The 13,044-nt window shown below is 47.3% G+C and overlaps 1 protein-coding gene and 2 pseudogenes across 1 annotated transcript in view; all 3 read right to left on the reverse strand.

The window, feature by feature from the left end:
• LOC139266308 (multiple epidermal growth factor-like domains protein 6) overlaps positions 1–13,044 on the reverse strand; it is a 496,732-nt gene that overhangs the window by 419,278 nt on the left and 64,410 nt on the right. The gene's annotated exons all lie outside the window — the stretch shown is intronic.
• Positions 3,783–3,984, reverse strand: LOC139266356 (U2 spliceosomal RNA; annotated as a pseudogene).
• LOC139266326 (U2 spliceosomal RNA) lies at positions 4,124–4,358 on the reverse strand (annotated as a pseudogene).

The following is a 13,044-nucleotide window of genomic DNA, read 5'->3' on the forward strand; positions in this document are numbered from 1 at the left end:
AAGCCAAATAAGTACTGGTGCATTTTGTTTACCCCGTAAACGCATGCGGGAGCCTCTTTTTTAACCATGTTATAGGCCCTTTCGGCCTTGGACAAACTCCTGGATGGATAAGCGACTGGTTGCAAAATCCCCGATTCGTTAGCCTGTTGTAGCACACACCCGACCCCATATGACGACTGAAAGCTAGAACTAATCATTTACAAGGGATATACAGGACAAGCAGTTTGTTAAAACACAACAGATTTCTGTGCTTTCTTAATGCCAGCCTCTTGTGAATTCCCCCATACCCAGTCGTCTCCCTTGCGCAGTAGCGCATGCAGGGGTTCTAGCAGGGTGCTTAACCCAGGTAGGAAATTACCGAAGTAATTAAGGAGTCCCAGGAACGACTGCAACTCCGTCATGTTCTGTGGTCGCGGCGCGTTCTTGATGGCCTCCGCCTTGGCGTCGGTGGGTCTGATGCCGTCTGCCGCGATTCTTCTCCCTAAGAACTCGACCTCCTGTGCCAGGAAAACACACTTCCAGTGTTTCAACCTGAGCCCCACGCGATCCAACCGCCTAAGAATCTCCTCCAGATTCTTCACGTGCTCCATGATGTCCCGGTCTGTAACCAATATGTTGTTCTGGAAGATCACTGTGCAAGGAACCGACTTTAACAGGCTCTCCATGTTCCGCTGGAAGATCGCCGCGGCCGACCGAATCCCGAACGTGCACCGGGTGTAAATAAACAGACCTTTGTGCGTGTTGATGCAGGTAAGGCCTTCCAAAGACTCCTCCAGCTCCTGCATCATGTAGGCCGAGGTCAGGCCCAGCTTGGTGAACGTCTTCCCTCCAGCCAGGGTTGCAAATAGGTCGTCTGCCTTGAGTAGTGGGTACTGGTCCTGCAGCGAAAAACGGTTAATTTTTACTTTATAGTCCCCAGCACATTCTAATCGTACCATCCTCCTTAAGTACCAGGACAATCGGACTGGCCCAGTCATTGAATTCCACCGGCGCGATGATGCCTTCACATTGCAGCCTATCCAGCTCGATTTCCACTTTTTCACGCATCATGTACGGTATCACTGGAGCCTTGTGGTGGATGGTTGCGTACCGGGAACCATATGGATCTGCACTTTCGCCCCCCAGAAGCTTCCGATGCCTGGCTCGAACAATGATGGGAACTTGCTCAGAACCTGGGTACAAGAGGTGTCATCGACAGACGAAAGCGCTCGGATGTCGTCCCAGTTTCAGCAGATTTTCCCCAGCCAGCTTCTGCCATACAACGTGGGGCCATCCCCTGGTACAATCCACAGCGGAAGTTCGTGTACTGCTCCGTCATAGGAGATTTGACCTCTGCACTGCCAGTTACAGGGATTAGTTCGTTGGTGTAAGTCCTTAGTTTGGTGTGAAGGGGGCTGATCTTGGGCCTGTGTACCTTTTAGCCCCACAGCCTATCAAAGGCCTTTTTACCCATAATGGACTGACTTTCCCCCGTGTCCAGCTCCATAGATACTGGAATGCCGTTCAGTTCAACTTTCAACATTATTGGTGGAGCATCAGAACAAGTGTTCGGTTACACTGTTAAGTCAATAACCTGCTTGTCACTAAATTACCCATCAGATAAGAATGAACAGGTTGAAGGGTGAACTAATAGAGGTCTTTAAAATTATGCAAGGTTTTAATAGAGTACACAAATAGAGAGTGTTTCCACGTGGGGAGGAGCAAAACTAGAGGCCATCAATATAAGATAGTCACCAAGATTTCAAACAGGGAATTCAGAAGAAACTTCTTTACACAGAGAGTGATGAGAATGTGGAACTCGCTACCACAGGGAGTGGTTGATGCAAATAGTATAGATGCATTTAAGTTAGATAAGCATATGAGGGAGAAGGGAATAGACGGTTATGCTGATAGAGTTAGATGAGAGAAGGCTCGAGTGGGGCATGAATGCCGTTATGGACTGTTAGGGCCGAATAGCCCGTTTCTGTGCTGTATATTCGATATAATTCTATGTAATCAGCAACTCAGAGTATATAAAGAAACATTTCAGGGCAGACCCTTCGATGTTGTGTTTGTGAAGCCAAACGTTATTCTCAAGATAGCAATCTGCATTTTCTGTTTTTGAAGCATTGAACAACCCTCCCCTGTATCAGGTGAAGCAGTGATTTGCCTGATGACAAGGGAGTGCTGAAGGCCAATTCCAGTGCCTCACAACTGCATCCCGATGCACATGAAGGGAGGGAGAAATTCACTATCGCCCTGTTTGGGCCGCTAATTTTGAAAAGTTTGAAAAGTTAACGCCAGGCGCTAAGGATTTCAAACTTGTTAGAAATCCAGTGTTTGTGCTCCGAGAAGGAAGTGGCGTGCAATCAATCGCAGCAAGCAGGGTAGAGACCTCAGCAGCGCTGTACACTGGGCCGTGCAGCACTGCCGCGCTCAAAGAGCCCCTTTCTCCCTCCCTTAAAGGGCCATTGCTGCGGGCTCTGCAATATAAAAAGGACCTACCTGGACCATCAAGGCAGCGGCGAACCCACGCGATCAGCCCAACACTCAAGCAGAGTGCCGGGCTGAATTATCACGGGCAGGAACACGCAAAAAAAAATGGCAGCAAGCTACGTTTTTATGTTACTTACCTCGGCCACCTCGCCTTTAATCATCGCCCCCCCCCCCCACCCCGCCGTAGCGACGGGCCACCCAATCCACGCCTCCTGAAGCTGTCGGTGCTTTTGCTCGGCACTGTAGCAGGGGGCGGAAGTCAATTTCAGGTGTGTGCGGTGATTACGTCACGATCTCCGGGCGCAGGAGATCCTCGCGCAACGCCATAGCGCCACTGCTAAACTCCCACCCAATATGGCGGGAGTTAATGTCAGTGTATGCCTCGTTGCAAAGACATTTGCGCCCAATTAGCACACCCCCCGGGGCACGAACAGGAGGTGCAAAGGCACCCAATTTCTTCCCCTAAAATTTTATTGTAAAATATTTTCATCTTATGCTGGAATTATAAAATATATATCAAAAAGGAAGAGCTACAAGTTCTTGCAGCTCTTAAGAGATGTGGCAGAAATACCATTTTCATAAACCTGTTCTGAGCCTTCCATGGTATAGGTGTTCTAGTTTTGTAGAAAATACAGAAGCCATATAACTTGCACAGGTGGCTGTGTGAGCCGTTTTGGGCAAAATACTGAGCCTTTGGAACAACCATATTTGCTTAATAATTTACAACTAAATTATTGGGTTAACAGGAGTGCATAAAATGGATGCATGCTGTAAATGCTTTTAGGATTTTTCATTTTGATTCATTTCATAGAAGTATTAAATTGCTAGATGTTCACAGAAGCGGAAGCCACCTTCATCCCCGACACTTCCAAGTTGGTATTTTGCATCTTCCTCCAGAGAGAATGTGTAGTTAACAGTCTTTCAAACCCAATCTCATCTGCAGCACAAAAACTGCTCTCAGCATTAGGATTCTCAAGATCACCAAGTAATGTAAAGAAAGAAACAAGAGCTTGCATTGTTATAGCGCCTTTGACGACTTCAGGATGTCCCAAAGTGTTTTGCAACCAAGTACTTTTGAAGCATAGTCACTGTTGCAATATACGAAACACAGCAGCATATTTGCACACAACATGACCCCACAAAGAGCAATGAGATAATTGACAGATAACCTGTTTTAGTGGGGTTTTTTTTTATTTTGGAAATTCGTAGCCAATCTTTCCAATTCTTTGTCAAATCACAAACGCCAGAGGTCACCTTGCACACATCAAGGATCACTCTGCGCCAATGCTCTTAGCCAAAAGGCCGAGAGCCACTGCACCGTTCCTGGAAGTACTGCAATACCAGGTTCGTGCCATGGAGGTGGATGGGTCAGGTCCCCCACACACCTCCTATTTCCAAAAAAGCAAGCATATACCTTCCTGATCCAGGGAGAACCACCTTGGGGTTATGGTGGTTACTCCCCTGTCAGGTCAGTTACGCATGATCTTAGCCAAAAGGCCGAGAAGCCTGTTTTAGTGGTGTTTTTTTTTTGTTTTTTTTTAAATTCGTAGCCAATCGTTCCAATTCTTTGTCAAATCACAAACGCCAGAGGTCACCTTGCACATGCCAAGGATCACTCTGCGCCAATGCTCTTAGCCAAAAGGCCTAGAGCCACTGCACCGTTCCTGGAAGTACTGCAATACCAGGTTCGTGCCATGGAGGTGGATGGGTCAGGTCCCCCACACACCTCCGTGGAGGTGGATGGGTCAAACCTCCCCACCCACCTCCTGTTTCCAAAAATGCAAGCATATACCTTCCTGACCAGGGAGAAACCACCCGGAGGTCATGGTGGCTGGTCAGAAACGATACTACACTTGATCTTAGCCAAAAGGCCGAGAAGCCGTTGGTTGAGGGATAAATATTGGCCTGGACTCCGAGAGAACTCCCCTGCCCTCCTTTGAATAGTACCATGGAATCTTTCACGTACACCTCAGAGTATAGACGGTATTGTGTTCCTAACACAGATAAGGCTGCACACAGGGAGGTTAAAGTAACAGTGACCTCAGTCTTTATTGAGACACTCCAGAGTGAGGAACAGGCCTTAGGGGCCGGCTTATATACAGTGCTCCCAAGGGATGCTGAGATCCCTTGTGACTTCAGGGGATGCGCTCTCTGGTGGCGGAACATGGGACTGCATGCTTTAACATCACTCCCCCGCCAAAGTCAAAGTGAAAACTATTTACAAGGTGAGGCGGTCGGGAGTCTTTCTTTCCCTGGTGGACCGCCTCGGTACAAATGTCTGTTCTGGTGTGTTGGCTGTGCCCTCGCTGGGCTGGCGTGTTGTTGGCCCTGCAGGGCTGCTGGGTGAGCCTGGCCTTGCTGGGCTGTTGGGCGTGATGGATTCAATTTCCTGGTCCGGGGTGGTGTCGTTGATCCTTTGGGTGTGTGTTGTGGGCTCGGAAAAGGTGGTGTCTGCTGTGGGTTGTTCAGGGCAGTCTGTGAACCACAGCCTCGTTTGGTCCAGGTGCTTTCTGCAAATTTGTCCATTGTCCAGTTTGACTACAAACACCCTACACCCTTCTTTAGCTATCACCATGCCCACGATCCACTTGGGACCATGTCCATAGTTTAGCACATACACAGAGTCATTCAGATCAATTTCCCGTGACACAGTGGCGCGACCATCGTTTACATTTTGTTGCTGCTGCCTGCTCTCTACCTGATCATGCAGGTTGGGGTGAACCAGCGAGAGTCTGTTTTGAAGTGTCCTTTTCATGAGTAGCTCAGCCGGGGCCCCCCTGTGTGTGGGGTCTCGTGCGGTAGCTGAGCAGTACTCGGGACAGGCGGGTTTGGAGTGAGCCTTCTGTGACTCGTTTAAGGCTCTGTTTGATTGTTTGTACTGCCCGCTCTGCCTGCTCATTGGAGGCTGGTTTAAACGGGGCCGAGGTGACATGTTTGATCCCATTGCGGGTCATAAATTCTTTAAATTCGGCACTGGTGAAACATGGCCCGTTGTCACTGACCAGTATGGCAGGCAGGCCGTGGGTGGCAAACATGGCCCTCAGGCTTCCCGACATTATTTCGCATTCAATCCATTTTGAAAAAGCATCCACCACCACCAGAAACATTTTACCGAGAAACGGGCCCACATAGTCGACATGGATCCTCGACCATGGTCTGGAGGGCCAGGACCACAAACTTAGTGGTGCCTCTCTGGGCGCGTTGCTCAACTGAACACACACGCTGCATTGCCGTACACAGGACTCAGAGTCGATACCGGGCCACCACACGTGGGATCTTGCTATCGCTTTCATCATTACTATACCCAGGTGTGTGCTGTGGAGATCCGAGATGAACGTCTCCCTGCACTTTTTGGGTAGCACTACGCGGTTACCCCACAACAGGCAGTCTGCCTGAATAGACAACTCGTCCTTTCGCCGCTGGAATGGCTTGATTGGCTCTTGCATTTCATCAGGGATGCTGGCCCAGCTCCCATGCAGTACACAGTTTTTTACTCGGGACATCAGAGGATCTTGGCTGGTCCAAGTCCTAATCTGGCGGTCTGTGACAGGTGATTTATCATTTTCAAACGCTTCCATGACCATCAACAAGTCTGCGGGCTGCGCCACCATCAACAAGTTTGCAGGCTGCGCCATTTCCACCCCCGTGGTGGGCAATGGTAGCCGACTGAGAGCATCCGCACTTGGTGCCTGGCCTGTGGTGGATGGTATAGTTATACGCTGATAGCGCGAGTGCCCACCTTTGTATGCGGGCTGAGGCATTAGTATTTATCCCCTTGTTTTCAGCGAACAGAGATATGAGGGGCTTGTGATCGGTTTCCAGCTCAAATTTGAGGCCAAACAGGTACTGATGCATTTTCTTTACCCCGAACACACATACTAATGCCTCTTTCTCAATCATGCTGTAGGCCCTCTCGGCCTTAGACAAGCTCCTGGAGACATAGGTGACAGGTTGCAACTTCCCCGCAACGTTAGCTTGTTGTAATACACACCCGACTCCGTATGATGACACATCACATGCTAGCACAAGTCTTTCACACGGGTTATACAATACAAGCAGCTTGTTGGAGCATAAAATGTTTCTGACTTTCTCAAAAATAATTACTTGTTTTTTTTTTTCCATATCTCATTCTCACCCTAATGCAATAACACATGTAGGGGCTCTAAAAGGGTGCTTAACCCCGGTAGGAAGTTACCAAAATAGTTGAGGAGTCCCAGGAACGACCGCAGCTTTGTGATGTTCTGTGGCCTGGGCACGTTCCTGATAGCCTCTGTCTTGGCGTCTGTGGGCCGAATGCCGTCCGCTGCGATCTTTCTCCCCAAAAACTCCACTTCTGTTGCCATGAAGACGCATTTCGACCTCTTCAGCCGCAGCCCTACGCGATCCAGTCGCTGGAGAACCTCCTCCAGGTTTTGTAGGTGCTCGACGGCGTCCCGACCCATGAACAATATTTCGTCCTGAAAAACCACCGTGCATGCTACCGACTTGAGTAGGCTCTCCATGATTCTCTGGAAGATTGCTGCAGCCGACCGAATTCCAAACGGGCATCTGTTGTAGATGAACAGTCCCTTGTGCGTGTTGATGCAGGTCAGGCCCTTCGAAGACTCCTCCAGCTACTGCGTCATGTGGGCCGAAGTCAGGTCGAGCTTGGTGAACATCTTGCCTCCTGCCAGCGTTGCAAATAGGTCGTCTGTCTTAGGTAGCGGGTATTGGTCCTGTCGCGAGAAACGATTAATAGTTACTTTATAATCGCCGCAAATCCTGACCGTGCCATCACTTTTGAATATGGAACAATCGGGCTGGCCCACTCGCTGAATTTCACTGGAGAGATAATGCCCTCGCGTTGCAGCCTGTCCAGCTCGATTTCCACTCTCTCCCTCATCATGTGAGGTACCGCTCACGCCTTGTGGTGAATGGGTCGTGCCTCTGGGACCAAGTGGATCCGCACCTTTGCCCCGGAAAAGTTTCCAATGCCTGGCTCAAAAAGGCAAGGAAATTTGTAAAGAACCTGGGTACATGAGGCCTCATCGACATGTGATAGCACTCGGATGTCATCCCAGTTCCACCGGATTTTGCCCAGCCAGCTCCTTCCAAGCAGTGTGGGGCCATCGCCCGGGACAATCCAGAGTGGCAGTTCGTGCACCGTGCCCTCGTAGGTGACCTTGACCATGGTGCTGCCCAGGACAGTGATGAGCTCTTTGGTGTACGTTTCCAGTTTCGTGTGGATAGGGCTCAGGGCTGGTCTGAGTGCCTTGTTGCACCACAGTCTCTCAAACATCTTTTTACTCATGATGGATTGGCTAGCACCAGTGTCCAGTTCCATGGCTACGGGTAAGCCATTCAATTTTACATTTAGCATTATAGGTGGACATTGCATCAAAAATGTGTGCACCCCATGTACTTCAGCATCTGCCTCCTCTCTCTGAGGCTCAAAATTGCTTTGATCCACCATGGACCAATCTTCCTCTGCCACATGGTGGTTCGCAGATTTTGCAGAGCTTGCAGCTCGTCTGCAAGCTCGTTGGAGGTGCCCCATTGTTCCATAGCTATTGCAAACATACTCTTTGAAGCGGCATGAATAGGCTGAATGGAAGCCTCCACAACGCCAACAAGGTGTGAATTACCTTGCATTCATCCTTTGTTGCGGACTCTGAGTCACCTGGGTCACCTGAGGCCTGCTGGCAGTTGCAGACTCGTGGTTTCTGCCCTGTACATTTCTGCTTGCAAACACAGTTCCAGTTAATTTATGAACATCGCTAGCACTTGTGTGCTGAGAGATTAGTTTGGTGTTGTCACTGGTGGACATAAACGCCTGTGCTATCGCAATGGCCTTACTGAGGGTCGGTGTCTCTACAGCCAAAAGTTTTCGTCGGATGGTCTCGTGGTCAATGCCCAGTACAAAAAAGTCTCTGAGCATCTGCTCCAGGTGGCCATCAAACTCACATTGTCCTGCAAGTCGCCTTAGCTCGGCGACATAGCTCGCCACTTCCTGACCTTCAGATCGCTGGCACGTGCAGAACCGATACCTCGCCATCAGCACGCTCTCCCTCGGGTTAAGATGCTCCCGAACCAGTGTACACAGCTCCTATTATGACATATCTGTGGGTTTCACCAGAGCCAGAAGATTCTTCATGAGGCTGTAGGTCGGTGCCCCGCAGACTATGAGGAGGACCGCTCTCCTTTTTTGCAGCGCTTCCTTCTCCGTCCAGCTCGTTGGCTACAAAGTACTGGTCTAGCTGTTCGACATAGGCTTCCCAGTCCTCACCCTCTGAGAACTGCTCCAGGATGCTCACAGTTTGCTGCATCTTTGCGTTGGATTCGTATACTCGTTGCCAGTTATTGTGTTCCTAACACAGATGAGGCTGCACACCAGGAGGTTAAAGTAACAGTGACCTCAGTCTTTATTGAGACACTCCAGAGTGAGGTACAGGCCTAACGGGCCGGCTTATATACAGTACTTCCAAGGGATGCTGGTATCCCTTGGGACTTCAGCGGATGCGCTCCCTGGTGGCGGAACATGGGAGTGCATGCTTTAGAGATACACAACAGACGGGGACTCAGTTTAACTGAAGTGTTATCCTCGATCATGCGTTCAAGTCTCCAGAGTGTGACTTGAACTCACAACCTCCTGACTTAGAGATGAGAGCGCTACCATGGAGCCAAGCTCAGGACGTATCAGAATGACCTTCGCTCTCCAGCAGTGCATTATTCTCAATGAGAACGGTGTCTGTGTTACTCGGTGACTTTGTTTCCTAATGTTGCAATCCCACAACTTTGGAGAGAACCTTGCTAAAAACTAACTGGAACAAAATGTAGCTGCACGGACATCCTGCGGCTATAATTATTGCAGGAACATAGCTGAACAGTCGGGCGTAATGGATCCCCTGAGTTTCACTTAAGCAGACATCGAGCATCTTAACCATCATCAAATTCCTGCCTTCCTTTCCACATCAGTATTGTGGATTAACAATAATGCTGCTAACAGATGCTGACTTGAGCATCTGGAGCTCTCACTCTCTTCTAAATGAGATGTCTGTTACCCAGGATATACCCAGCATTCCGTTGTTTTGTCAAAGCACCATCATGGAATGATTAGGTGATCCCAAAATACTTCTGGGCTTTTCAGGCTGAAAACCAGACGAAAATGCCCAGTGGATTTTAAAAGAAATTGTCTTAATTCAATTTCACTTTAAAATGTCAAAATGTTAAGTGCTTCATCTCTCCTGCAGGATTTGTAATTTAAAAACATATTTTGATTGTAATGCAGCACATCCTCAAAGCAGGAACTGGATTTCTTTTGGAAAATCTCGACAGAAGTATATAATGATTTATCAGGTCAACCTTCACAGACACGAATGTAAAGAGGCTAGAATGTAAAAGAAATAGCATTTCAATTTTTTCAGAAAGTAATTATGTTTCCATCTCAACAAATAAAATGCAAGATCATTGTCATGGGCAGCAGCAACTCCAGCAACGATTGTAATATCATCTGTAAATTGTGTGGGGCCAATTAAAGACAGAGAAATGACTTTCTTTGGGAAGGGAGGATGGGTCTCCCGCTTGTCTGTCATGGCAGAAGAGCCACAGAAACCCCCGAAGAACTGCATGGACACCGTACCTGACGTTTTTCCCAACTCTTTGTTCAAAGTTACGGTGAACGAGAGGGAGATGAACCCCTGTGGAAATTCACCCCCATTAAGGTGAGAGAATTTTGTGAGAGAATTATCTCAGGGTGTGCAGCAGCATTGTGTGGATGCACATCGGATCATACTCATCAGGAATGTTGCTACCTACTCAAACTAATTTATCTAAAATCCTTACAATTATCGCTTCGCATCGAAGTTATAAGTGACAAGTGGATGATCCCTCTGCGGAAATTAACCTCCCGACATCCATTCATAGGTGAAAGGACATTACTTTAATCAACCACACAAGTATATCTTCCAAATCAAAATCATTCAAAGCCGGCAAATTATAGTTAAAATAATTAGATTTGGTAGGATTGTTGCATTTCATTTTATAACCGAAGAGCAAGACCAGTTATAAACGGTTTCCTTCTCCAGCTCTGCTCAAGCTAAGATACCTCTCGCTTTGAATGGAATGAATGAGCTTTTTCTACAGATTTGATTATATTTCCTTGTCTGGCACATGTGATATAGCCTTACAAAAAATAGGAAATTTCAAGATGGAATAATAAATCCATACAAAGACATTCATTCTCTTTACAATAATATGCACAAATTACTAGCTTTCCTTTGTGTATATTACAGACTGTAGCACATCTTTACAGACTCATTTTTAACTGATTATCCATGTGAAACGTAATTAGCTCTGTCCATCACCACGAACTGAGAATAAAGGGCTGTACAAGTGTAAGGTAACAAAGCTGCCGATGGAAAGTACACAGGCTTATTAATGTGTCAAGTTTCTTCAGTCAATCATGCTATTACAGCGAAGGTTCCACACTGATGACCCTTTGTTCACACACAATATCAGACGTCAGAGGATCCACGCATAAAAGTTTGGGACAGGATTGTGGACTGTTTTCCAGTTTAGTCAGTGGTTTTAATTCTTGACTGGATTAGTAAAAGCTGCATCAGCTCAGCCACTCCCGTTCACCTAGTTGTGTAAGCGATGACCTTGATGCAGCATTGGGGGAGTGCGCGATGTGCGAACAGTCAGAGCCCACATCATGAACGACAAGGAATCTGTGTCCTTCCAATTTTCCATATCTACACCAACTTTGAGTCAATGCAACGTTATTGCCATTTTTCTGCATGTTACAACTTATCTATTCTCACCTATTTCAAGGTGAGGGTCACCATCCACTGGGTTCTTCATGAAACCTTCTTCAGCCTTAGCCATGTATAAATTATGCTCCCCTGCCATTTGTAGTGAATTCTCCTGTGAAGTAAGTATGCTAGATAGGAAGACCCCTTCACCACATTAGAGCTAAGTTAGTTAGGTGTAAAATCAGGAAGTATTTTTTCACACAAAGGGCAGTGGAAGTCTGGAACTCTCATCCACAAAATGCTGTGGATGCTCAGACAATTGAAATTTTCATGACTGATATCACTAGACTTATGTTAACTAACAGTCTGAAAGGATATGGAGAAAAGGCGGGTAAATAGAGTTGAGGTACAGATCAGCCGTGATGTAATAGAAGGGCGGAACAAGCACGAGGGGCTGCATGGGTTACTCCTGTTCTTATATTCCACATAACAGTGGTGTCAAGAGGTTCTCCAATATAGAAGGAGCTCCAAGCTGGAAAACATCAGTTTTTCTGGAGCTTCCCCTCTGTCAGCACCTGTGCACTACCATGTCAAAAAGAAAGACTTGGATTTATATAGCGCCTTTCACGACCACCAGACGTCTCAAAGCACTTTACAGCCAATGAAGTACTTTTGGAGTGTAGTCACTGTTGTAATGTGGGAAATGCCACAGCCAATTTTCACACAGCAAGCTCCCACAAACAGCAATGTGATAATGACCAGCTAATCTATTTTGTTATGTTGATTGAGGGATAAATATTGGCCAGGACACCAGGGATAACTCCCCTGTTCTTCGAAATAGTGCCATGGGATCTTTTATGTCCACCTGAGAGAGCAGACGGGATCTCGGTTTAACGCTTCATCTGAAAGACAGCACCTCTGACCGTGCAGCACTCCCTCAGCACTGCACTGGAGTATCAGCCTAGCTTTATGTGTTCAAGTCTCTGAAGTGGGACTCAGAGGCGAGTGTGCTACCACTGAGCCACAGCTCACACACGGAAAGAAAAATAACACTGCCACTTTGGACTCCTCCCACCCACATGACCATCAACCAGTACAAGCAATTACAGACCCAATCTCAACAGCAATACATAAAGTCATGAACCAACAAGCAAAAAAATCAATCAACGTCTTCCTTACATGCCAGGATTCCAGACCGCAAGTCATGTTGGGCAGCCAGCACTGAGCCCATAACAGTCATCAAGTAATGGGATTGGGGTTTGCTAGTTCACAACAGATCCAAGATGAAGGATGTTTTTGTGTTCTTAACATTACAGATCATGATGCATGGCATGGTGGGGCAAGGGATAAAGCCAAATACAGATATTTTAAAAATCAAGTCCTTAATAATTAAATGTACCTTTCTTTGAATGACTTGTGGAGATGCTCAAGAATTTCTTTTTGTTTCAAAAGTGAAATCAAATATAAAGCCCAGGGGATCTCAAATTAATCTACACAACTTTTAACCCACTGAGCTATTAAAATAATCAGGTGGCAGCAAAAAAAACGGATCTAGATGAAACACCAACGTACTGTGCAGGATTCGCTGAGTTCCATGACACCCAAGATCGGGTTTGGGGGTGATGGTGGTGGGGATGCGGAGGCAGCCGGAGGAGGGTGGGGCTTGATGATAGCGAGCAAAGGTCAGACATTCCCTCACCAAGAAAGAACAACCACGCATTAAGCCCATGCTTGTGCACCTATCAGCAGCCAGTTTTGGGGTGGTGCTATACGGGCAATTCTGCTTTGTTTTTGTCGCACGCCCTTTTGCTTCAATCTACTTACTGAATGTTAAAAA

This window comes from Pristiophorus japonicus, chromosome 6 (assembly GCF_044704955.1).
Source record: "Pristiophorus japonicus isolate sPriJap1 chromosome 6, sPriJap1.hap1, whole genome shotgun sequence".
In the NCBI taxonomy this organism is placed as follows: Eukaryota; Metazoa; Chordata; class Chondrichthyes; family Pristiophoridae; genus Pristiophorus; species Pristiophorus japonicus.